Source organism: Apium graveolens, chromosome 1, assembly GCF_009905375.1.
Source record: "Apium graveolens cultivar Ventura chromosome 1, ASM990537v1, whole genome shotgun sequence".
Lineage (NCBI taxonomy): Eukaryota > Viridiplantae > Streptophyta > Magnoliopsida > Apiales > Apiaceae > Apium > Apium graveolens.
In genome coordinates, this window is record NC_133647.1 from 63635638 (window position 1) to 63660524 (window position 24887).

The 24887-nt window shown below is 35.4% G+C and overlaps 1 non-coding gene across 1 annotated transcript; it reads right to left on the reverse strand.

Moving 5' to 3' along the window:
- Window positions 1–23148: 23148 nt before the first annotated feature.
- LOC141683379 (small nucleolar RNA R71) lies at window positions 23149–23255 on the reverse strand. The gene has a single exon (XR_012560252.1). It is a non-coding gene; the product is annotated as a small nucleolar RNA R71 (small nucleolar RNA).
- Between the last annotated feature and the right edge of the window lie 1632 nt (window positions 23256–24887).

A 24887-nucleotide genomic window follows, 5' to 3' on the forward strand; every position in this document is an offset into this window, starting at 1 on the left:
TGCTCTTCAACGGATAAGCTTAACAGCAGTTATCCGTTAATAATAACAGTTTCAACTTCAACGGATATTCCACATCCGTTGATAGTCTCTACACAAATAACTGAAATGATTCCAAGTGTAGAAGACATGAATACTGTGCAATCACTTTTAGGATTGAGGGCAGGGAGTGAAAATTTGAGTGAGAGGCTGGGTTGCTCCCAGGCAAAAGGAGAGATTGAGAGCACAAAAATGCATGCTATTTCTTCCAGCATGGCAAAAGTCAGTGAGTGGAGTACCACCTTAGAAGGTGAAGGTGAGGGAGTGAGATGTGTGAGCCAGGGGGAGCCCCTGATGCAAGAACATAGAGAAAAAGAGAGAAAAGCAGGTACAGTTGATACAAGGGTGAAACCAGCCATTGCTCATGAGTCAATGATTGTGGATGATGCTGAAAAGGAAAGACAATTACAGCAACATTACAAAGCTGTAATTGATAACATTTCCTTGGATGCTGACACTTTTACTCATCCTGTGACAGCCTATCAAATATTGGCTGCTCAGGGCAATGAGGAGGCAGAAAGGACACTACATCTAGTGCACACAACAGAATCTCTTCAAAGGGATAAAGCTGCTATTAACAGGATGCCTTCTACAGCTGGTGAGCCATCTGAGGAATTTGGAGTAAATTCTGATGATGATGACTCTATTTCTTCTGATGGAAGCATGAACATAGGGGGAGATGTAGACCCTAGTTCCATTCCTAATCTACCTGAATGGGCCCTGACTAAGGAGCATAGAACAGGTGAATTCAATGTCCACTTGGTCAAACAAATCATCACTATTCAACAGGCCATTCAGAACACTTCAAATGCAAATATCAAGGCTATCCTCCAAGCTCACCTGGACTCACTGCATCTCATGAAGTTGCAGAAAGTAAAGCAAAATATGAGTCTAGATGATCTCAGGAAAGATATTACTGACTTGAAATCCTTCACTTCAGAAAAATTGGATTCAGTCATGCCCTATGGTACTTTGCAGGACTTGGTTTCGAGATTGAAAAAGGAATCAGTTACTGAACAAAGGCTGGCCAAGTTGGAAGACAGAGTTCAAGGAATTGAAGACTCTGTGGCCACCCTTCTTCACAACCAACAATCTCAAACCAATCTCCTAATGCAGCTGGCAAAAGCACAAGGCTTGACCCCTCTCCTTGATGATAACAAAAAGGGGGAGAATAAAAGGGAAGGGGAAGGAGAGCCCTCTACAAAGATTCAGATATCTAAAGTGCTAGTTCCTGCCATCACTACCTCTCCAATCATTCAAATCAAGGGAAAACCTGATGGAATTGATTTGATTCAGCTAGCAGCAGCTGAAATACAAATGAAAGAACAATGGAGGAGAATTGATGAAAGGTTGCAATTGGTGTTTGGTTCTACACAAAATAAATCAACATCTGTGAAATTTAGCACAAAGATTGAACCAATCAACATGGAGCTCAAGCCAGTAGGGAGAAATAAGGTTGGAGAGACTTCTTTCAAGAATTTAAAACCTATGGTTCTAAAGCCTAACACTAGATCCAGTATGGACTCCACAAAGAATCCCCTAGACTTTGCTCAGATGCAGGAAGTAGACTTTCCTCTTCCAAAACCTGATGGAGACAAAGTTCTAAGTGCAAGCATCATAAAGAAGAAGGAGACCAAGGACAAGGGTGAGAGAATGGACATGGCCTTTATCTATAGAGAGGGAAAGAGTATCTGTGTGATGCAAGGACATCCCAAATTTCTAAAGGCTAAAAGGGAAGAAACCAGAAGGTTGAAGAAAGAAGCTGTAAAACTCAAGGCTGACAAAAGAGCACAAGCAAAGCTTGAAAAACAGCTAAAGTCAAGCCAAGTTGAAGAAATGAAAGGAATTGAAGTCAGGGGTGAAGAAAAGATTGCTAACTTAGATGAGGTTCTTGGGAGCATATTTGGTGAAAATATGGAAGAAAGAGAGGAATGGCAGAAGGGAAACAGAAGAAAGGCCAAGGCACACAGAAGGAGTGAAGATAACCCTGAAGATACCAAATCTATATCTAAACCACTACCTTCCATACCTGAACCTTTTGTTGCTGATCCCTCTATAAATATCCATGGTGAACCAATCATTCCAAAAGAGGAACCTATTGATTGGGACAACATCACATTGCCTACCTTTTTAACCACTCTACCACTACCAAAGAAACAGAAAAGAAAATCTAAATCTACACCTCCCCTAACCTCTAAGAAATTCACTCAAAAACAAAAACCTAACCCTAAGCCACCCATTTCTAAAGATGATTATGTTCACATCTGTGACATAAAAGAAGCTTCAGACATTAATCTCTATCTGGATGAGCTGGAGGAAGTAAGGGGAATAGCTGCCTACAGACAGCTACCAGAGAGATTGGTGTTCAGATATAAGGGAGCTGGGGAAAGAACATGGCCTCTCTACAGGATTCTAAATGAAGGCTACTCTACCTTGATCAGAGTCTTTTCAGCCATCAAAAAGGATTCTGGCTTTACCAGAACAGCCAAGACTGAAATTCTCAACAAGATTGCCAACATAAGGAAGACTTGGAGGGAACCAAATGCTTTGCCCAGAACCTTACTCATACAAGAAAGGGGAACTAAAATTCACAAATCACCTCATTGGTTGATGGAATTTAGAGATGACAAAGGAGTCAGAAGATTTTTCAGACTTGAAGACCAACTCAAGATTGCCAGCAATGAAACTCTCAAGGAAATGCAATCTAAGTTGGATATCAGTGATGAAGATGAAGCTGAATTCTTCAGACAACTCCAACTCCAATTTGAGGAAAATGACAAAGGGCTAGGAAAGAAAACCAGGGAACAAAGAAGAAAATGATGATTTGGTCAGGCTAGAGGAGCACCCTTGGAAATACTGTAAATCTTCAATTACCTCCTAGTACATACACTTTTGCAGCACTTTTTATATTTCTACTTAGTTTAAATTCAAATATTTGTTAAGTGTTTTGTTATCATCAAGTTAATCCTGAATTTATGCCTACAGTTCTTATAGACATAAATAGGGGGAGATTGTTAGGAATATATGTGCATTAGTTTGATGATATGTTTAACAAAACACTTAAGTAGAAATTTAGTGTCTGTAGCCTCAACGGATAAGACCACTTTGGCTATCCGTTGATGGTGTAGCTTTACTTAGAAATAAGTCTAGTATTGTAGCATATTTCAGTCTCTGTATTTAAAATGTAATTCTTAGAAGTTGAGAGAAACTATGAGTCATGTTGACTACTAGATGATATGCAGATAGGAAGGCCAATTGTAAATATTTCATGCCTTGTAATTTTGTATAAATGAAGTGGTATCAACGGATGACTTAAAGACCTTCAACGGATAAGAAGCTAAGCTTCAACGGATGTCTCTAAAGCTTCAACGGATAACATCCTTCAACGGATGAGAGCATTAACGGATGAAAGCTTCAACGGATAACATCCTTCAACGGATGAAGTCATCAACGGATGAAAGCTTCAACGGATGTTCTGCTAATTAGCCGTTGATAAGTGGTAGTTGTACCTACAAACAGAGGCACATGGGTTGACAGAGAAAAGCTGAGATGTGGTAGCCGAATTTCAGGATCAACAGAAAAAGCAGCCGTTCTTCTTTAGTACAAAGTTGCAATAGTCAACAAAGTACTTGAGTGAACAGGAAAAGAAGCAAGTGAAGAACTTATTTTACTATTGTAATTTTATATTGTTTTTCACTTGTACACTTGGTAATATATAAACCAAGAAGAAGCTAGTAATTAGAGAGAGATTTTCCAGAGCTGTTAAGAAATATCTTGAGAGAAAATTCATCTAGTTTGTACTAGGATGCAGCTGTGATCAACATTGTTGAACACAGATTTTCTAATATACCATCTCTGGTGGAACAACAAATCCACCAGAAAAGTTTTTAAAGTTTGTTGTGTTCTTTACATTTTGTGTTTGAATATATATCTGTCTGCATTAGCTCAAAGCAATTCATACACTTGTTCATCTAGAACACACTGCTTTAATAAACTTCTCAAAACCTGAAAAAGTTTTGAGATTTACATTCAACCCCCCTTCTGTAAATCTCATTGTTAGTCCTCTAGGAATAACAACAACTTTCAAGAACTGAAGCAAAGATTGATGACGACCCCTATGATGGCGTTGCCGGATGGAAAAGGAGATTTTTTGATGTGTAGTGACGCTTTGCATAAGGAATTAGGGTGTTTCTTATATAGCACAACAAGGTAATCACGTACGCGTCAAGACAATTAAGGGAATATAGAATTCGATATCCCCATCCATGAGCTTGGGCTCGTGGCAATAGTTTTTCCCTAAAGATTGGAGGCACTACTTGTATGGAGAGAAGTGCAAGATTTACACAAACCATAGGAGCTCTAGTACATTTTTACGTAGAAAGAGCTCAACATACGCCAGAGGAGGCAGTTAGAGCTAATCAAGAATTATGATTGGGAAATTCTTTATCATTCGGGGAAAGCCAATGTGGTGGCTGATGCCCTTAGTAAAAAGGAGAGACTCAAGATGATAATGTCTTTGGGAGAGTTTGTAAGAGATTTTGATAAAATGGAAATAGAAGTGAAGGTAACCGGAGCCGGTACCGAAAAGCTGTTTGAGATTGCAATACAGCCCGAATTATTGGACAAGAACATATTATGCCAGAAAAAGTGATGAATGAAGGCAGAGAGCTAACAAATAGATAATAGATTAATACCGAGAAAGATGATAAAGGAATAATGAGGTATTCCTACAGAATTTGGGTTCCAAATGTTAAAGAGCTTAAAGATGAGATCTTAGATGAAAGCTAGTTTGAGGAATAAGATTTAGAGCAAACCTTGAACGTGATAGTCAGGGAGGTCGCCATCAAGATAGAAGGAACCGATAACATAATGAAGTGGAAAATGAGGATTTAAAACATGTAGGATGACCCCGATTATGGGGAGGAGGAGGGAACGTTCAGACTGAGGAAACAGAAGTCGAGTAAGGAAAGGAGACCCGAGACGGTACTCCTATACGACAATTTATGGACCTTTCTAGATAGAACTTAGACTATTATCCCCAACCACCACCCTGAGGAAATAATGCGGTGAGAAATTCTTTTAGGACCTTTAAGTCGCTAAGCTCTCAGAGTTCCAAGGAACAAGCTGACCCAGTCGAGGCAAGATCCTGGCTAAAGGAAATATAGGAATCATTTGAGATTCTAAATGATTGACGAATCACAAAAGACTGTTTTTGTCACTTACCCTCCTAAGAGAGAGGCCACCCGTTGGTGAAAGGCCAAGGAAGGCACGGAGCAAGAGATTATAATAAACTCATTTAAGTTCAGTCAATTGTTTTCAGGAAAGTACTTCCCAAGGTTATGAAGATAGTGTAAAAGCTTTAGAGCCAGAACAAAGGCAGACGAGTATGATGAATTATGAATGACGGGGAAACTGTAATAACCCCAATTTTTGGAATTTTTGAAACATGGATGAATAGTAACTTTTGCTGATGATGCTGATTAAGGAAAATTATCAGACCACGCTATATAGGAGTACTGTTATGGAAATTCTAAGATCGTATTAGTAATTCTTAAAGTAGATAAGTGTATGTAAAGATCGTCAGAATCCAAATTCGAACACTTTGATTTTTCCCGAAAATCCATCAGATATCGAAAAAATTGAGTATAAGGTAACATGATTAAAAGGATTTAATTCAAGGATTATAAGAGAGGATCATAAAAGGAATAAAAAATATTGACAAAGGTTTGGGAGAACCCAAGTAATAAGATCCCGGGTATGATCCCTCAAACGATAAACGAGAACGAAAGTTAAGCGAACCGTATAACAGATCAGCGGTCATTAGCCAAGTAATTAGGGGTTAATCAAAGAGGTTAATGGACGATGATGTCATCATACCAATAAGAAGAAAACAAGTGTAAGAAGATGACATAAGAAAGATGACATGTGCATGGTGACATAAGCATGACAAATAGAAAGGTTAGTTGGTTGATTGTGAGCCATGTAATTTTTACCATGGTAAATTTAATTAGCAAACAAGAGAAGCAACCAAGCCAAAAGAAATCATAACACAAAAATTGAGAAGTTCACTTTGTTTTTCCACAAGAAGCTCTCGGCCAAAACCAGATCAGCAACTTTAAACTACCATATCTACTTCAATACTCACTCAAATAGTATGTTCTATATCTCTTTGGAAAGGTATTGAGATGGCCTACAACTCTTGTTCATAAGTCTCGTCCAAATAAGCATGGTAAGATCCTCGTTTTGACAGTTCTTTCAATCTCACTTTTAGAAATTCAAAACCTAACTTTGTGTTCTTGATTTCTTTGGAAAGATCATGCTTGTAGGAGGCTCCCTAAGACTTTCTAGCTACTCTAATCACTCCAAGGAAGGTATAACACCTCCAAACCCTAACTGTACTTTGAGTATTAAGATGGTTTTGATGGTTATAGTAAATGAGAAGCATGATGCTTGTGTGTTTAGAGTTTGGATTGGATTTGTAGTGATTTGGATGTTGAAATCTTGTTTATAGTTAATGAAACTTAAGTATAGCTAGTAGTTCATGTGTGGGGTTGTATAAATTGAAAAATCTTGAGGTTTGGGGACTGATGTAGTAAGGTTTGGATGAGGGTTGGTTGTATTGTTGGTTGTGAGTTGAATGGTGGTTGTTTGGAGTGGTTTAAAACTTGGTAATCGCATAAACAAAGCCGTCGTAGTGTCTAATTTCATACAACTGCTTGTTCTTAATGTTCGGTATAGAGAGATAACTATTGAATCTGTGACTTTTCCATATTTAGTTAAATTATGTCGTAAGCTTCATTTTGATATGTGGTTCGCTTGAATTCGATGTACGGTTTAGGAGAAATGACCGTTTTAAGTAACGGCATTTCGCGAACGAACCATTACCCCTCGCCTTAATTTGAAACCTTGGTTAAGGCCCTTAAATGACTAATTGGAGTATGAAACAATTATGTAAAGTGGATTAGGCAGTTGGTAGAGTACTCGCGAAAGAATCGCCTTAAAATTCTTAATGGTTAATTTATTAAAAATGGTGGAGGCAAGGGTACTCGAACGACTTATGTGATTTGTTAAGCGTAGAAGTGACCATAAGAAAATGTTAGGGTTCAATTGGTTAAAGTCTAGTTTCTTAACCGACCGTGGTTTAATTTTGACTTATGTTATTGTTCATAGGTTATCGGACCCACTCTAAGTTTAAGTCTATCCGGGAACACTCGGGCAAGTTTTCTACCCGTTATACTGTTGTTGTGATGTAAATATATGTATATGCATTATTATTAGCAAAGTCTTGCGATATATTAGAGCATGTGATATGATATTTATATGCATGCCTGTTTCGTAATCTTGATATCTAATTGTTGATTCAAATGCTTATAAGTTGCATAATACCTATGCTAGAGATAAGCAGTAGTTGCGTATACCCTTAGTATAGGGGACCCAAAGGTGAACATTTTCTAAACCGGGAGTCGATGTTCCCGAGTATAATATATATTTATATATATATATTTATATATATATATATATTGATATAGTTTTCAAAACTATTAATCGAATAAGGTTTATTCGATAACTTTATTTTATTTAATGAATATTATTTTGAATATTCATTCGAGGACTTATGACTCCGCTTACTTTATTTAATGAATACTATTTTGAATATTCATTCGAGGGCTTATGACTCCGCTCCTTTTATTAAATATTATTCTTTATTTTACTAAAGAATAATGTTTCAATATTCAAACTTATTTTCGATTTTTCAAATAAAGATCGTACTTTCATATAAGTATATCTTTGGTTATTTATTATTCATTTCAAGTATGAGTCTTAAAACTTCTACTTCAATTATTTTTATAAAGATTATCCTTTATGGGAATATTATTTAAATAATAATATTCAGATATTCTCCAACATATCGGGACTGATTTATTTTTTTAAATCAGCATTACTCCAAACATTCTTAAAATATGTTTTCGAGTCTTCAAAATGATTTTTAAAAGTTAGAGCGGATCCCAAAACTCGTTTTCAAATTTAAGATCTTTCTTTAGAAGGGGACTTGAATACTCGCTCAAAATCTAAAGGATCCGGCTCTGTGGTATATTTATATTCGCAACGAGGTTGGTGTTTTGATAAATGAATTGATTACTTACCCAATGTTCGGGAAGTAAGTCCATCTATTTGAGTTGGCATAAGCAACATGGGCTCAGTGGGCGTCCATGAAAATGTAAGTGGCTCAGTGGGAGTCCATCAATGCGTAAGTGGCTGAGTGGCAGTCCAGCATAGGTCCTAATGCGGCCAGGGTGATGACCAGTTGGGAATTCGTCCATCTACTAGTAGAAAAGGTTACTTATTGGTATCTTTGCCTGATCAGCAAGATCTCAGGTTTATGCCAAAGTTTTCTCCTTTCCAAATTTATTGGATATTGCAACTCTGTTTATAATTTTCATAACAGAGGTTTTCAAGGAGTGTATGAAATGTATATATATAGGTGTATATATATATCGGGACTTAATGAAGTATCTCATAACTTTATTGTTTATAATGATATTTCAAAGATTGAATCTATCCAAGTCTTTTCTTGTAGTCTCATCTATGTGATGAACTTTTGAAACTGATTATACCATGAACGGTGGTAGTTCAAGTAGTATTCATAAAAGATATAAGTATATTGGAGTATCTTGTAACTTCATCTTTTCAACTTATATCTGGTTAATGATTATCTTATGCATGACAAAGATTTTCACAAAAGCGTTGAGACAATGTTAGGTATATGAGATCACCTTGCAACGATATTTTTATACAGTTATAAACTGGAGCTCTGTGTATATTATGCAGGAAGAGGACTTCCAAGATTTTGAAAAGTATATATACATATATACTGAATATTTTGCGACTTGGTCGCGATAAGATATCAAACTTGGTTCATTTTTTACTTGACCAAGACTTTCATGAGTACTATGAGAATGCTCATATATTGTTAATCATTATACATATTATTTCGGTGAGCTTGTTGCTCACTCTTGCTTTCTTCTTTCATCACACAACAATAGATAGACAAGATGAACAGGACCAAGCTCCCAATTCGTGAGCGGATAGGAAATGTTCCGCAGTTTCCTGTAGGCGTTGATGCCGTTGTGGCTGAGGTAGGAACTACCAATAGGCTAGGCTTTCAACTTTTGATGTACCAGACTTATGTATATTATGAATTGTAATAATGGCAAAGAAAATGTAAATTTATTCAGAAACCCTTTTGAGGTATAATGACTTATAATTGTGGAATAAAATGACTGGTGTTATTTTTGGTATTCATCTCTAAGACTATAACTTATGGTGTGTGTGTGTATATTGTGGGGTCACAGTACGCAGTGGTTGGTTGTTTATTAAGATTAAGAGTTGTTAAGGGAATTGGAACTCGTGACAACCCGGATCCCCGACCCCGGATTTGGGGGTGTTACAAGTGGGCTCTTTAATACTTGAGCTATTAAATTCTTAGGGGACTTTGTGCCTAGTGACCTAAGGCTTTTTATAGTCTGGGATCCACTAACCTAACGCTCTCTACATGGGTATCATGGTATAAGTCTATTGTGGACCTCACTCATTGAACGATCAAATAAGCATATTTGTGTTGTTTTTGTGTTGTGAATAAAAGCGTGAATCCATGTAAACCTCTGATATAGAAATTGAAGTGTTATAAGTTATTTTGAGTCTAGCTTTTATTCTATTTATAACCTTGAGATTGCATTGATGAGTAGTGAGTCATGATTATTGATCTAGTTGCGATAGTATATCTGTAAGCATTTGCACACACGCACGTTTCTGGCTTGTAAGTTGATTGGTGGGGTTTGATTGATCTTTGTGGGAGTAACTGCATTTGATGAGATGTTGCTTGTTGAATGGGTTAGTTATTCTATGGGGATCGTTGCATTCATATAGTTTGCATACATGCATTTTTATTTCTTGTTCTCTGAGTCTGTTTATGCTTGAGGACAAGCATTGATTCAAGTTTGGGGGTATGTTGAGTGGCATTTATGACACTTTATTTCGCGCTGTAAAGCTTTGAATTAGTGTTTTGTACTCAAGTTGTTAGTGTTTTTATCATATTTTTGTAGTATTTTTGCATTTTAGGCATTTACCAGGTAACCAGGTGAATGAACATGATTTTAGTGCTAATTTGGTGTTAGGATGGTGTCTAGAATAAAAGCTCGTGGAAAAATCAGCTCAAATCAGCAAGAAAAGAAGAAGTCAGCATTTTTTCCAGAGAAACGGCGCGCCCGCGCTGTGATAATGCGCGGCCGCGCCAGGAGTTCAGAGATGCAGCGCGCCCGCGCTGGTCAAGCGCGCGCCCGCGCCAGGTCGAATTCAGAATATCCTGTTTCTCATGGAATTTTGATCCAGAAGACTTCTACTTTGCGTGGGCTGCTATATAAACATACTTATGCTCATTTTTTAATAGGGAGACATACCAGAGCTTAAGGAGAAGGCGTAAGAAGACCGTAGAGCTCAAAATTAACCAAGGCGAAGAAGATCTAGTTTAATCTCGTGATTCTTAGTTTTAAGTTTTAACTTTGGATGCTAGTTTTCTTATTCACGAACCTCTACTCTTGTTTCGTACTTGGTTTTATTAAGTATAAAGACTACGTTTATTATACCATGCTTTCATCGGAACCCACGTTGATGATGAGTCCGATTATGGGCTAATCATTATATTGGGGTTCTAACGGATTTATTTATGGATTTCTTTAGTTAATTCATTTCGATGCCTTAGTGTGTGGTGATTGTATGAAAACCTAGTTTTGGTTGTGCTTATTCGTCTTATGAGCGTCGCGAACTTATGAGATTATGTGTTAATCTTTAATGAAGCGAAAGTGAATTTAAGGGTTTAGAACTTGCCATGCTAGCATAGGTTCACGTATTTGTTATGCATGATTCTTAGGTAATTATAACCATCTTACTTGCCTTATATAATCACGAGAGATAATTTGTGCATTAAACCGTTATGTTGTCAAATTTTATAGACATATAGGGTCTCAATATAATTGGTGTCTATTCAGCTTATATCTCTTTTGTGAATGTCTGGTAGTATGGTATTCGTATAATGAAAGTTGGCGTTTATCAATTTTATGTTATCTAATTAGTGTCATCACCATTACATGCTAAGGTTAAAAATGAAAAGGCTATTGAATGAAGTATTTAATTAAGTTAAAATCCCATGTGTGTATCATATATTATTCAATTCTCTTTAATCTCTTAGTTTATGTTCTTTAGTATAATCTCTTAGTTAATCTTAGTATAAACAACCACAAATTGTTACTCGTCTTAGCATTGGATAATAACCATACTATTGTTGCATATATACATTGATTAAAATTAACCCAAACCTATCCCTGTGGGAACGAACTAGAATTTATTCTATATTACTTGTGATCGCGTATACTTGCATGAATATTAGTGTGTGTTTTAGCCATAACAATGACAGGCACTGACCACCGAGAGAGCTATCAGGCTAGGCTGATTTTTCATCCAAAAAGAAACTATCCAAAAAAATCATAAAAAATCCATTGGACCTAGTTTATGAAACCCCCAAGCCTGGTGAGAAGAAACTGCTTGGTAGATCTATTGCTTTCTTCAAAGATTCCAGAGACTCAGTCTTGAAGAAAAGAATTTCTAAAATCTACAAGAATGGTAAATTCATCTGTGTGGTGGCTGGACAACCACGGTTTGCAGAACCTAAGAAAGAAAAAAAGGTGAGGCTCAAACAACAACAAAAGCAAGCTGCTTTAGATGCCAAGAACCAAGCTAAGAAGCATGCAACCACAGAATCTAAATTGCCTACTATGATAGCTGAGTCAGTTAATGAAGAAAAGCAAGAAGAACCAAAGCAGAAAAAGCAACCAAGATATAAATATAAATCAAAGAGGAAGCTGGATTTTAATAAAGATAAGGAATAGTTCATGCCTTCCTTATCTACTACTTCAAGTCAACCATCCATGCCCACAATGGATAAGGCTCAATTCAAGGTTTATCCTGATATGAATTTCCATGGTGAACCCATAATTCCTAAAGATGAACTTGTAGATTGGAAAAGCCTACCTCTTCCGGATCTAAACATTCCAATCCAAACCAAACCAAGGAAAACAAAGAAAAGAGCAATCAAAAAGGTCAATCCTGTTAGACTTCAATCCATAACATTAGCCAAACCCAAACCATCTGTCAACAAGGGAGATTAACTCTTTATTTGTGACATCAAAGAATTTTTAGACATAAATCTCTATCTGGATGAACTAGAAGAAGTAAGAGCTATTGATGCCTACAAGCATCTTTCAGAAAGATTGGTCTTCAGGTATAAGGGTGGAAGAGAGCTAACTTGGCCTCTTCATAAAATTCTCAATGAAGGTTATTCTGCTCTATTGAAAATTTTCTCCTCAATAAAGAAGAACTTTGGGTTCAATATTGTTTCCAAGAAGATGGTACTGAATAAAATTGAGGAGATAAGGAATACCTGGAGAGGACCAAATGCACTCTCAAGAGTCCTAACAATTCCATACACAGGAAATATAGTGCATTTGAGGCCTTACTGGTTGATGGAGTTCAAGGATGAGAAATGCACCAGAAGATTCTTCGGATTAGAAGACCAGCTAAAAATTGCAAGCAATGAAACTCTCATGGAGATGCAAGAAATGCTGGATCAGAAAAATGAAGATGAATCTGAATTCTACAGGCAACTTCAACACCAGATTGAAGAAAATAATGAAAAAATGCTAAAAAAGTTCAAACAGTCAAGGAAATAATCTAAACTTGCTCAGTCTAGAGGAGCACCTTGAAAATGGCTTGTGAGATTGTCTATAAACCTTTCTCTACATAATTTTCAATAAATTGCAGCACTTGTTAATTTTATCTACTAGAAATCAGTCTGTAATCATAGTATTTTGTTATCATCAAGTTTCTCTTAATTTATGCCTACAATTCCAGTAGACATAAATTGGGGGAGATTGTTAGGAATATGTTGTGTACTTGATGATAAGTTAAACAAAACACCTGAGTAGATTTAATTTAGAAATTTCTGCATACTGTAATGCCTTAGAGAACTAGATGTTGTAGAATGTTCTGAGTCATATTGACTACTAGATTGATATGCAAGATAGGTTGGCTAACTGTAAATATTAGGAGCCTTGTAATCTTGTATAAGTGAAATAGAGTTAACTTCTATGAAGATGCTCTCAACGGATGTTCCACAAGGTTTCAACAGATGATCAACTAGAGTTTCAATGAATGATCAACCAGACTTTCAACGGATGATCAACTTAAGTCTCAACGGATGATCCTACAAAGTTTCAACGGATAATCAAATTCGAAATCATTTGATAGTGACTTGACAGTCACATGCATTGATTGTATGCAAATGGAATGTGGCAGCCTATTTACAGGTTTTAGAGAACAAAGAAGTATTTCCATTTTCATGCTAAACTGAAGATATTCAAAGATGCTGGATAGAGAAATGAAGAAGCATGAAATTAGACTAGAAACATTTTGTCTTATTTGTTTATCTTTTTATCATGTAACTTGGTGATATATAAACCAAGGGTAGCAAGTAGAATAGTATTAAGAAGTTAGTAAGCAATTATCAGAGAAATAGATAAAGCTATATCTGTAAAGAATTTCTCTGATCTTTGTAAGTTCAACTTGTAAATAGCTGTGTGTAAATCTTGCATCCCAGAGTTCTAAAATTTATATATATCTCTGGTGGAAAAGTTCAATCCACCAGAAAGTTTTTAAATACTTGTATTTGATTACTTTGTGTTTGATTTCTTCAATACTTTCATTCCGTACTTTAGATAAATCAAACACAGTTATGTATTCAAAGTATAATAGTTCTTAAAATTTAAAAGTTGCCAGAATTACATTCAACCCCCCTTCTATAATTCTTTGTTAGATTGTTTGTAAATAACACTATTTTATATCCGATAAGATCCAATGGGGTACCAATATTCCGTAAATATAAATAGCCCTAACCGTATTTTATTTTATACAAATTATCATTTGCAAGCAGTAAAAATATATAATTTTCAGAGAAAAACCCTAAATTCATAGTGTTCTTGAGAATCAAACTAAGATTTGAAGGTGTTATCGATATCGGATTTTGGAGTTCAAGTAACCATAATAAAGGAATTGAAGAGTATTATCAAGATCTGTAAGCCATAAAACTGTAGAATCGACTGGTAATTTTCTATAATTTTATTTAAATTCGAATTATTTTGGGATTAATTATGAATTTTTTATTTTGATGTTGTTTGTGTGATTTGATGATTTCATGTTGTAGATAATTTGATTCTGATTATTTTGGTATGTCATATGATGAATTTGGAGTTCAATAACATGTCCAAAAGTGGGTTTAAATCTCGAATTAAGAAATTAGGGTTTATAACCCGTATGAATGTTTTCAATTGAAATTAGGGGTTTTTGATCTAAGGGTTATTAGTATGATTGCTTGATACCAACATGTAGAGCTTGAAAAGAGGAATCGATCGGTGGGGTCTCATGAACAAACGATACCGGAATCGAGCTGGCCGGAGAAAAGAAGAACTCGCCGTTTGGAGAGTTTTGTTCAAGTTATTTCAGCCAATTCAGGGGTTAGTAGCCTGATTTGATTGCATGGTTGTATTCCTGGTGAATTGTAGATGTGATCTGAGGAGATGGTGGTGTAACTGTACCGGAGTCGACGTCTCCGGTGAAGCCCGACGTTTTCCGGCGAACCCCTGTAAAAATTGCATTTTAGTCCCTGTACTTTTGAAAATAATGAAGTTTAGTCCATGTAGTTTGTAAAACTTGCAAAAATAGGATTCATGTTTTAAAATTATTTAAAAATAATATTTAATATTTATTCTAATTTCAAAAATTGGTTTTTAATTATTAAATTCCAAAAATCATGATTTTAATTCTAAAAATTATTTTTTATTTAAAAATAAATATGAATTATTTAGTTAATTAATTTTAGTCAATAATTAATTTTTCAATTGGTCAATTAATTTAATTATTAATTGATTAATTGATTTAATTGATTACTAAATATTTTTAATTGATTATTAAATTAGATTTAATTATTTCTTTTGATTTAAGAATTCCAAAAAATATTTTCGAGCTTTCAAATATTATTTTAAATTATTTTCAAGGCTCGATAATTATTATAAGATGATTTTAAAGTCTGATTCGGGTATTCGAACCCTGTCAATTGCTTATAAATGATTCATCGACCCATTTTAATTCAAAAATGTATAAAAATTCGTATTAAATACTTGGAAAATCATTTTAACCTCAAATCTTCTTTGAAAAATTATTTTTAACAAATATCTTACGTGCTATATGCTATATATGATCTGATTGATGCAATATATGCTTATGTATGTACTGTTTAACTGTTTTTATCGTAACTTTCAATCCGTAAGTCGGATTTGGGTGAAACGAAGGGTAGATAAAAGCTTGTATCGAATAGAATACAGTAAGAATGAGTATTGATAGATACTTGTGATGTCTAGCATATGAAGAGAGGCATAGAAAGGGGAAGCAGATATTCAGTGATTAGAAGTCGGTGAACAAGAACAGGTGAAGTGTTAGCAGATTGAGATAAGGCAAGTGATTCCTAAACTATCTTGATATGTGTTTAGAATAGTTCTGTTTTACATTGGAAGTGCTTTAAAGTATTTAACCTTAAACCCTGATTCCAATTATTGATTTTGAGCGGTAAGCCTTATCCTTTATAAATCATTGACTGTTGAATACCAGATACAAACCACAGATATACGATACTACTCCATAAATACATATAGACTATATATTGACCACTGAACCGAAATTATTTAACATACAAACCTTCATACCTTATACATCAGAAGAGTAATCCTTATAACCACGAGACTTTGATTATTCTGTTATCTAATTCTTTTACCGGCTGATAGGCAATCCTTGTACTTACCTTGTTATACCTTTTTGGTGATTGTAAATCACCTTATGTTTGAAGACAAATGTTGTTTATGATTTTGTTTACTTATTTACATTATTTATTCTTTTATTGTTATAGAATTGGATTGTTTTATAAATGTGGACCAGATTTGTGGTCGTATTAGGCCAATGTGTGCCTTGGATCCATTATATAGAGCAGAGCCGTGTGCCTTCTTCGGGGTTAGTGCGAGACTGATCAGCAGCCTAACCTTGGCATTTAAAATACAATTTGAATATCCAATTCTAGTTATTGCTTAACAAGAAACTTGATACCCTAAATCATTTCATTTGATCATTGTTTAATCTCATTATTATCACTGTGACTTGCTGAGCTAGTTAGCTCACTCTTGCGAATCTGTTTATGTTCTTTTCCAGTTAAGATGGAGCCCTTTGGTAAAGAGGATCCCTAATCAAGTGTGCGAGCTAGGATTCCAGGTTGAGACAGCATAAGCTAGATGAAGACTTTTGTTATTATTTAAGTTTGATAGTTTGTAAGAATGTCCTATTTTCAGATGTAAATTAAACTAGATTGGTTTTGGGAACATTTGAAATATAAGTAAGGTTGTGGCTTGTGTGCATACTTTAACCTGTTGCGATCCGTGGAAAATGGTAAGTAGGGTCAGTGCATATATTTTATTGTCATAAGAAGGTTTATGTATTGTGTGTGTGTGTGTTGTGAACCCCAAATTTCTGACCCAGGTTTGGAGGGCGTCACACGAACTTTGTAAAACGACTGTATCTACGAACCATCCAGGAACACGGGAATCAGAATAAAATTATGAATCTAAAATCCTATGAATTAAGACCCAAGTACAAGGCTTGAAAGCATAAATGACATATAAGAAAGGATTTACCCCGTGAATCGCTTACAAAGATTTATCATGAAAACGAATAAGCGATCAAGCGAATACGTAACCGAATAAATAAAACATAACATGCCAATCAAACCATGCAAACTAATTAGTAAGAATGAATCAAATATTAGTAACTAAATAGTAACCAATTTAATAAGCATAGTAACCAAGCTAGGCAAATAGTAGAGTGAATAGTGAATAAAATACATAAGCTAGCAACCTAGCTTTGAAAATTAGCAAGCTAGCAAGATTTAATGAGATTTGCATATCTAAAAAATACATACATAAAGAATATATCACTTCTACAAGAAGCAACTAGCAGGAAAAGCGAAAACTCGGCCAAACGGGGAAAATCAACTTAGAAACGCTATATCTCCTTCATTTCTCACTCAACGATTGCGATTTTTATCTCGTTAGAACGGTCTTGAGATGAGCTACACTTTCTAAATCACACGAATTTTCCATTTAAGCATTGTAAGACCCTCATTTGTCCAGATCTTTACAGAGAGATATGAAAACTGCCCCGCAGAAATCATCAAGAAAGAAAAATCCATATCTCGAGTTCTAGGCATTCAAAAATCACAAATATTTTAACCAAAGCTTTCTCATATCATTTACAAGTTACCTTTACAATTTCATGGCCATTGTATTAGTATAGAATAGTCAAATCCTTGCTCAAAGTTGGGGATGAATATTAAATCTGAAAATCAACTTTGTTTTCTTGACTTAGGTTTTGAAGGATCTACCCACTATAGGCATCATCCAAGCCATAAAATTCCTAGAAAACATAGTTCTATCATCCCTTGTACTCAAGAAGGTATAAAATGTTACACTTAAATATTTATTGGATGGATTTTGTGATTGATGTTGAGATGAGTGTTGTTATGTGATTTCTTGATGATTGATTAGTTAGATACTAAGGTTGATGTTGTGGCCTCAATAACTTGATGGTATTGAGAGGATAAATTATTAATATGATGATATGATAATTGTTGGTTAATTATTAGTAGTTTAGAGCTAAAACGAAACTTTAATCGTAAACGTAACATCGATAAAATGAAATAATCATGACCTAAAATATCCTGCAAAGATACAGAAAGTGTAAACTATGTTTTCTTGAAAATTAAAACTTGATAATGATATAGGTTTTTGTAAGGATCGTTTAGGTGCTTTAATTGCTTGATTACAATTTACGGTTCAAAAGTTAGGTCCATTTTAGTGAAAACGATTTACGCGACAAAAACTGCTACGAATTATAAACTTTGGAAATATAAATGATCGACTTAAAATTATTATAAAATAATTAATTTTTATAGAGAGTAAGAAATGGAGGTACAAACCATCATAAGAATTTCAAGGAAAAATATTGAAATTTCGATTTTATAAAAATGTCGGAGCCCAGGTCGCGCGGAGTACGAACACCAAACACAACCCACTGTTAAAACCTGCTGCTTCGGGATTTTTAACCCTCTGCCCAGAAAATCATTTTCCACGTATTCTATTCTAAATTTTTTCTATACTGTGCATGCAAAAACGGTGCATCGATTGAGTTAACGTTTTGAGAGAAATCAACGTTTTAGTGAAAGCGGTATGAATAGTAATAATCCGTAGTTGACCAAACTTTTAAAATGCTTTTCGTCTATTTAAATTCATTTTATCAAAATGAAACTTTTTTGATAAATATTACAAGCACTCAAGAAGCTTTTTGAGGTGGTTTCGTATTAAAACATTAATTTTTCGATTTTGTAAAAATGTTAGAGTGTGAGTCACATAATAGTAACATTCGGTAAAGTCAACTCTAGAAGACCAATTTGACCGTCCGTTTCGACCAAGGATTGATACGTATTTTGAGTAAGTCGAATATTAAGAATTATGAAGTATTTTACTTATTAGAAATATAATTCGGTGATAGGATTAGGAATACTAATTAAGATTATGATATTTGTTGATAAGAAAATCCAGAACGAGTGGAAGTCGGGAACGTATCTTGAACTCCGGGTAAGTTTTCAAACCCTACCTTTTAAAACTGTTGTGCTGTGTTTGTTTTCAAATAAATTCTATATATACATGATGTTGTATTACGATATTTTACGAATTGTGATATATAATATCATACAATATGTTAACAATTTAGGTATATGAATATTACTGAATTTCAATCAATAACGCCAGAGAGTAGCATTGTATATATGAGGCGTATATTTAGACCGAGGATTGGTCAGTATAATTTGATGAAAACTCGGAAGTATTCCACAGGTGTTTTATTTAAGAATATTAACGCTATAGTATAGCGTGATGTATAAGTTGTAAGACCGAGAGTCGGTCAGCTTTTACAAAGTAATAACTCGGGAATCATTCGGGCGTTATTTTGGACGATTAAAAGTCCATACATATTTATTCCAAGGGAGTCAATATCCTCTTGTGAATTATTAAATACCTCGAATTTATTTAAAATGATTTTCAAAGATCGTATTCCCTCAACTATATTTAACTACTCGAACAATGAATGTTATTTCAAATTTTCATTTAAAAAGAAGAAGTATTCTCCCACGATTATTTTATTTTAAATTTAATTATTTAGTATTATTAAAGATAACATTAAATTCTTAAACATAAATTAGATGAGAAATATTATTTCAAATATTCTTTTAAACTAGAATTATTCGAGGTATAATTATTTAATAATTATTATTTAATTATTAAATATTTATTATAAGATTTAATATGATTTAAAATTCATAAAATCTATTTTAAAATACTTTTCGAGTTTCGGAAAATCATTCTAATCCTTTTGGATCGTCGAAAATATTATCTCGACTTATATTAAATATATTTACTACAGTGTCAAAAGAAACTCCCCTTAAATACTTATCTGTTGACAACGGTCAACTCACATTATCTTAGTGCTTCCTCCTAAAATTCTCGGTAGTACATATATAAATATATAAACGAGATGAGTTGTGCATATCAACAAGCAAAATGCCTGGTGAACTTTGATGTGGTTCGAGTTCTCGGGATATGAAAGGATTCTTCCAAGGACAAGGATGGGTAGACCCTAGTACTATGAGTACTAGGGAGACTACCAAAAGTACCATAGGTGAAGGTACTCTGTGTACTCAGGAACCTGTGAAAAGATACCGCAGGCGAAGGTACTTTGTGTACTCAGGAACTTGTGAAGTATTTGCATACCCGAAATGGGACACATAGCCCGAATGCGGCTAGGGTGATAACCGGGGGTAAAAAAGTCATCCTTCTACTAGAGAAAAGGTTACATATTTCCATATTACGACTAATCATCGTATGCGGTGGCTCTGGTAAATGTCATATTTTTCCAATTAGAATTGAGATGCAATACCGTAACCCAAGCCTAGGTGCTGGGTTTACCATTAAGGTATTTGCATACTCATAAGTCAATCAAAGAATTTTTTTGAAAAGAGGTGTGTATCTCCAAGAAAACTACTTTATGTCAAATGGACCAGAGTATTCAAATAAGTATAAGATGTTAGTAGTAATTATTGTAACTTCATATAGAGGTTATGAATAATTGTTTAAGATCCTGTAAAGTACATTTGAGTTATAATAAAAGAAGATTGCAGTGTGTACATTATTTCTAAGGCTATAACTTGTGTGTGTGTGAGAGAGAGAGCGAGAGGGAGAGAGAGAGATTGCGGGTCTGTGATATAGAGTTATTGGATTAATGAGTTAATACAGGTTACACGTGATTGAAAGACTGCGTGACAACCCAGATTCCTGACCCCAGATTTGGGGGCGTTATAAAAATGATATCAGAGCAATAAGTTATAATACTCAGAGACGAGAGTGTTATGAGTCTGTCTAGATGCGAAATTACGTAATAGCTCATATAGAGTTCATCATTGGACTACCGGATGTAGCCCAATATGTAGGTTAAGATAAGTGTATATTTGAGGTATTAAAGTATGACTAATAGAACCATTGGATATTATCCGAATGATGAGAAGAAAAATTAGAATCATATATGATTTGGCAAGGATATGGATGTAGAACTCGGAGCTGAGTGCTCAAGGCATTTGGGGTAAAGACGGTATTACCAACAGCATATATTCATTTTGATAACACGAGTCTAGTTACTCGTAGTTCCTTATAGGTTGCCCATGAGGGGGAATCACATGTGAGAAGCATGAAGTCTAAATATTAATATACAGTTGAGGTTACTACCCAAACTAGTTGAAGGTATCATTTTACCAATGAGGATGTTGTTGAGTGACTATGACACTTTATTATGCTCTAATAAGCTTTGAATTGATGCATTTGTACTCAAGTTGTTAAGTGTTTTAATGTGTTTTCTAGGCATTATCTAGGTAATCAGGTGAATTAGAATTGTTTTGGTGCTAATTTGGTGTCAAGGTGGTGTTGGAATAAAAGCTCGTGGAAAGCCGGCTCGAAGCAGCAAGGAAAAAGATGAAATCTGAGTTTTTCCCAAAAGGACGTCGAACCCGTGCTGTGATAGCGCGCCGGTGCAAAAGTTTTGAATCCTGATTCTAATACAATTCTAATTGGAAGACTTCCAGATTGATTAGAGCTGCTATATATATTCAAATAAGAACGTTTTCATAAGATATCAAGCCAGAGACATATCAAGGAGAGCCGTAAGAAGACCGTTTTTGCATGATTCAACAAAGATGAAAAAAATCTTGTTTTTACTTGTGAATCTTTGTTTTAAGTTGTAACTTGGATGCTAGTTTTCTTATTTGTGAACCTTACCCTTGTTTTGTACTTGGTTTTAATTATTCGTTATAAAGACTACGTTTGTTATACCATGCTTTCATCGGAACCCACATTGATGATGAGTCTGATTATGGGCTAATCGTTATCGTGGGTATCTAGCGGATTTATTTATGGATTTCCTTAGTTAAATTATTTCTATGCCTTAGTGTGTGGTGATTGTATGATAACCTAGTACTGGTTGTGCGTATTCATCTTATGAGCGTCGCGAACTTATAAGATAGTGTGTTAATTCTTAATGAAGTGAAAGTGAATTTAAGGATTTAGAACTTGCCATTCTAGCATAGGTTCATGTAATTGTTATGCATGATTCGTAGGTAATTTTAATAATATTACTTGTCCTATGTAATCAAGATAGAAAACTTGTGCTTAAACTGTTATGTTGTCAAATTTTATAGACATATAGGCTCTCAATATAATTAGTGTCTATTCAGCTTCTATCTCTTTTGTGGATGTCAGATAGTATGGTATTCGTGCAACGAAAGTTGGCGTTTATCAGTTTCGTGTTGTCTGATTAGTGTCATCACCATTGCATGCTAAGGTTGAGAACAATAAGGCTATTAAATGAAGTATTTAATGAAGTTAGGATCCCATGTTGTCATATATATTAATTAAGTCAATCTTATTCTCATAATTATAATTCTTTGTTTAATTCTTAGTTATAAACAACCTCTATTTGTTATCATCTTAGCATTGAATAATAACCATACATTGTGGCTTAAGTGCATAGATTAATTAGTTAACCAAAGCCAGTCTCTGTGGGAACGAACTAGAAAAGATTCTATACTACTCACAAACTCGTATACTTTCGTGTATTATTAGCGTGTGTTTAGCGAGTAACAAGTATTTGGCGCTGCTTCCGGGGACTGCAGTGTTAATTTATAGTTTATGTGCTTTCCATTAGTGGTCGTTAAAGTTCATTGACTCGGACATCGTTACTTATTTGTTTCCTTGCATTGGTTCAGGTACTCTAGCGAGGGTGTATGCATACGCGTTTGTGTACTCATAAGAGAACTCTGGATAATGCCAAGGAAAAACTTGTGGTGGTTCGAAGGGAAGTTTTTAAGGAAGAGAAGAAGGTAGAAGAAGAAGAGAAAGTCGAGGAACCAACTTTAGTAGAGAGAGTTAAGCAGACAATCCTAAGGCTTTGATAGGCTATTCTCAGCCTAAGATTAATGACATTTAATCAAACATCATCAGGACATCCATCAGGGATAACACTTTTGAGATCAAGTCAAGCACGATTAGGATGATACAAAACTCAGTTCAGTTTGGGGGTTCTCCTACTGAAGACCCCAACATGCACATCAAGGATTTCATCGAGATCTGCGATATTTTCAAATTTAATGATGTGACTGAATATGCTATCAATATGCGTCTCTTCCCATTCTCTCTGAGGGACAAAGCTAAGTGCTGGTTACATTCTCTACCAGCAGGGTCTATCACCACTTGGGAAGATCTTGCTCAAAATTTTCTCACTAAGTTCTTCCCTATGGCGAAGACTGCTGCAATCAGGAATGCTCTTACTCAGTTTGTTCAGTAAACTGGGGAATCTCTGTGTGAGGCTTTTGATCGATATAAGGAGCTGCTAAGGAAGTGCCCACACCATGACATGCCTGATTGAATGATTATTAATCGCTTCTACAATAGATTGGTTGCTACTTCTAGACCCATACTTGATGCAGCATCAGGAGGAGCCTTGCGGGCTAAAAGCTACGATGAAGCTTATAACTTATTAAACTGATGGCTGCTAATATGTACCAGAATCCTTCCCAGAGACTGACTCAGGGAAAGGTAGCATGAATTCTGGAGTTGGATGCAGCAACTGGTATAGCTACCTAACTTAAGGCTTTGACGATGAAGGTGGACACTTTGGCTAATTATGGAGTTAATCAAATTGCTAGTGTCTGTGAGCTTTGTGCTGGTGCCAATGAGACTGATCAGTGCACAATTTCTAGTGATTCAGCTCAGTTCGTGAGCAACTTTCAGCGATCGCAGCAACCTGTGCCTGCCACTTATCATCCCAAGAACCGCAATCATCCTAATTACAGTTGGAGCAACACTCAGAATGCGGTTCAACAGCCTTATCATCAGTATCCAGCTAAGCAGTACAACCCCCTGGTTTTCAGCAACCGAAATATGCACCGAGAAAACAACTCCAGCTGCAACAAGCTAGTGAAAAATCTGAATTAGAGGAGTTGAAGTTTATGTGCAAAAGTAAAGCTGCTTCTATCAAGACCTTGGAAAACCAAATTGGGAAAATTGACGATTCCTTTCTTAATCGTCAGCCTGGTACACTACCTACTGGCACTGAAGTGCCAGGAAAGAGGGAAACTAAGGAGCAGGTAAAGGTAATCAATTTAAGGCCTGTAAAGGTTGCGAATACCGAACAAACTCGAGTGTTGACTAAAGAAGCTGAGGCTGAGAAAGAAGTAGAGCAGCAGGAAGTTGAAGTGGAACTAAGGAAGACTACTATTGAACACACTCCTCCTGAGGGTAATATAGGGGAGAAACAGATCTATCCTCCACCGCCTTTTCCTAAGCGGCTGCAGAAGAAAAAGCTGGACAAGCAATTTGAGAAGTTTCTGGAGGTGTTCAAGAAACTTCATATCAACATACCTTTCGCTGAGGTTCTTGAGTAGATGCCTAGTTATGCGAAGTTTATGAAAGGTATTCTCTCTTTGAAAGTGAAGCTAGATGATTTAGAGACTGTCGCTCTCACGGAGGAATGTAGTGCTGTACTGCAGAAGTTACCTCCGAAGCTTAAGGATCCAGGAAGCTGCACTATTCTGTGTACTATTGGAAAATTGTCTTTTGACAGATGCTTATGTGACTTGGGAGCTAGCATTAATCTAATGCCATTATCAATCTTCAAGCAGTTGGACTTACCTGATCCAAAACCGACGTATATGACCTTGCAGTTAGCCAACTGTTCTATTCCATATCCGTGAGGTATTGTGGAGTATGTCTTGGTCAAGGTTGATAAACTCATCTTCCCTGTTGATTTTGTAATTCTTGATTTTGAGGAGGAAAAGAAGATTCCCATAATCTTGGGAAGACCTTTGTAACGCCCTCCAAACCCGGGTCAGAAGTTTGGGGTCCACAACACATACACACACCATATTTAAACCTGTATATAAAATATTATATGCATTGACCCTTCTTTACACAACCACGGATCGCAACAGGGTAAAGTATGAAAACAAGCCACAACCTTAACTTTTAATACATCGTACCAAATCCCAA